Raw genomic sequence first — 3,189 nt, forward strand, 5'->3', positions numbered from 1 at the left:
GTGTGTGGAGAAGACATGCCGATCCCATCTCCTCTCACCTTTTTCAGGTCAACCCCTTCTGTTTGAGAGCAGAACAGCCTTGCTGACCACCTACAGAACACCCCATTTCCCTGGCAGGAAATGACTGACAAGTTGCCCCCAGACAAACTCAAAACATTTATATAAAAAAGATGAAAGATGGCAGACTCCATCCTTGTCAATTAGAAGATAAAAGAGAGAGAAATCACAGAGATTGGTGTGGGATGGAATATACGGTTAAGATGCTCACACATGCCTAGAGGGCTCTTAGAAATGCAGATTCCCTGGCACAGACCACAGAGATGCTGATTAAGCAGGTCTGGAGCATGGTCCAGGAATGAATTTGATGCATTATTGCCAATTCCTTGTGCATCAGTTGAAAGTGTTGCAGGAAGGGGGACCCCTTCCAGGGCCCGAAACTGGGCTCTTGTCTAACACTCGGAAATGAATTGTCCGAGGAGACACATGCTGAGAAAGCAAGAGATTTTATTGGGAAAGGGCACCCAGGTGGAGAGCAGGAGGGTAAGGGAACCCAGGAGAACTGCTCTGCCGCGTGGCTCGCAGTCTTGGGTTTTATGGTGATGGGATTAGTTTCCTGGTGGTCTTTGGCCAATCATTCTAATTCAGAGTCTTTCCTGGTGGCGCACGCATCGCTCAGCCAAGATGGTTGCTAGCAAGAGGGATTCTGGGAAGTGGACGGACAGGTAGTGTCTCCACTCGATCTTTCCCGAACTCTTCCGGCTGGTGGTGGCTTATTAGTTCTGTATTCCTTATAAGGATCTTCTGTCATAAAACAACTCATGCAAATGGTTACTATGGTGCCTGGCCAGGGTGGGCGGTTTCAATCAGTGTGCTTCCCCTAACAACTCCCCCCTGAGAGACTTCATACTCAAGATGCTTCTTGGGAATTGGGGCGGAGGTCTCTTTCTTCTGTAACTTCTTCCTGCTGTGCCTGGGCGTAGGCCTGCCTAGCAGAGCAGAAGTCTCTCTATACCTGACCTAAGTTGGGGTGTCTTATATCTGAAACCAGCTTTTACTCTTGTAATAACAGCAACTTAGTTTGAAACTGTCAGCGCCTCTCAGAGGTAAAATAGACAGGGGCCAAACAGGAGACCTAACAGGATGGTCATCACTGGTCCCCAGAAACAGGAGGCACTGCTGGGATGATTGGCTGGTGGTCAAGCAACAGAGCTGTGTTCTAAGAATCTTATGTTTAGTCTGAAGTTACCATCTTCCACCTGGTTGGGGGCTCTAGTTCTGTAGAAGAACTCAAAAGACATTGTTATGCATATTTTTTTTTTTTTTGAGTAGGAACCAGGACCCGTCTCAAGGCTGTACCACCATTTGATTGTTTCCCCTCTGTTTCTGTATTTTTTCCTTCTCTGATTGGCAATTGTTTGAATCTACCCTTTGGAACTCAGGGAAGGTCAAGGAGGCTGAATAAAGCCTATATTTTACAGTACAGCAGATCTGTACTCCAGAGTCGCCACCCCGCAGAGTCCTGTTCAGTTTTTTTAGGGAACAGGGCAACTATGACTGTGATAACTTTTTGTCAAAATGGGGCATAGGACCACCTCAGCTTGGAGAAGAGACACTGAATTTGAAGTATTTCTGAGTTCCAAGTCTTAGATCTGAGCCTTGTATGATTAAAATCTCAATCCCTTGGTCTGCCATTTTGTTGTAACATACCCAGTTAGTAGTAGCTAGAGAAGGGATAACTGGAGTTTTAATAGACAAAGTAAATCTCTTTCTTTTAGAAGAATAGACCTGAAATCCAGTCTGGACCTGGCACTTCAGGGAGACTTGTAGCCAGGTGGCCAGTTGCCTAGTTTTATAAAAAGTAAGGTAGAAGTTACTAGCTTCCAGCAGACATTGTTTTGAGAATGGTGGCATCTAAGCCTGACACGACTCAGAAAACTCAAGTGTTTAGCAATACAATGTCTGATCTGAAATTACACCCATAGTAACACCTGGTTATTTCCCAGGATGTCTGAACCATAGTTGAGTACTCTATTTTGACTTTTAATTGTAAAATTTTTTCTTTAATAGCCAAAGCAGATGGCACCATTAATGATGTCAGTGTTTCTCTAGGTATGAGAAGATGCAAGAATTGGGACTCATAAAATCTCTTGAAAAGATCTAACTATCTGAAGGCCTGTTCTGCCAGTTTTTCCCAGAGCACGGAACACCTCATTCTTGATCTTCACCCTGAACTCCTTTCAGGGCCGTTGAAAGTCAGCAGTTGCAGTGGCCATGATATAATCGCTGTAGATGTAGATGGCAAGTGTCAATCTTCAGTTGGCAGAGCCCCTTTTTGCTCACAAACTTGACCATGACTTTGAGGGGGGCATTTCATGACCATTTTATCCCATGGTGCTGAGAATGTCCATTCTCAGGTTTGGCAAAGATTTTGTCGACCGGCCTCTCAATGTGCTGTTACTGGATTAGGCCATAAAACAGTATCTAAAATTCTCTGGACCACCTGTCTTACTAGCCTCTTGGTCCAGGAAAACATTCCCTCTTGTTGCTTTTTCTCATATCTAGAGTTACACTGTCATCATCATCGATTTCATAAGGAACTATATATTATTCTATCAGAGGCCTCAGTCACACATTTGGCACTGTAAGAAATAGCAATTTTGTAAAACAGGTGAAATACAAAGAACATAGCCAGCAGTACTAGTAAAGTCGCAAGTAAGACCTAAGAGCTTCCATTAGATGTAACCCAGTATATCCCAGGTCGTCTGACTTAGTCTACTCTGTACTAATCTTTATCTTTCAGGGAAATTATACATTGGCACCACCATCTATAAGGCACATAGCCCAGTTTTCTAGTGTTACTAGACTGATTATCTTTAGTATGATTTAATTGTTTTTAACACAGAGAAGACTTTAAACCTAAATTACCATAGCCTAGTGTTATCTATATAAATCTATCTCATAATTGTGGGAGATTTCTTTTTCTTTTGTTAAAACTTTTTTTGTTGCTCTGATTGAGCTTGAGGAATAGAAAAAGGCTCAAATTTATAGCCAGAGTCAGAGTAGGCATTATTAATTGGCCCAGTGAGGGGATCCCGTCTGGTAGTATCACAGTGACCTGAATATGACTATAATTTTTTTTTTTAAGTAAATTTCCTCAGGGCCAACCAGTTAGAGTCTTGTAGTAGAGAA

Source organism: Cervus elaphus, chromosome 14 (genome assembly GCF_910594005.1).
Source record: "Cervus elaphus chromosome 14, mCerEla1.1, whole genome shotgun sequence".
NCBI lineage: Eukaryota > Metazoa > Chordata > Mammalia > Artiodactyla > Cervidae > Cervus > Cervus elaphus.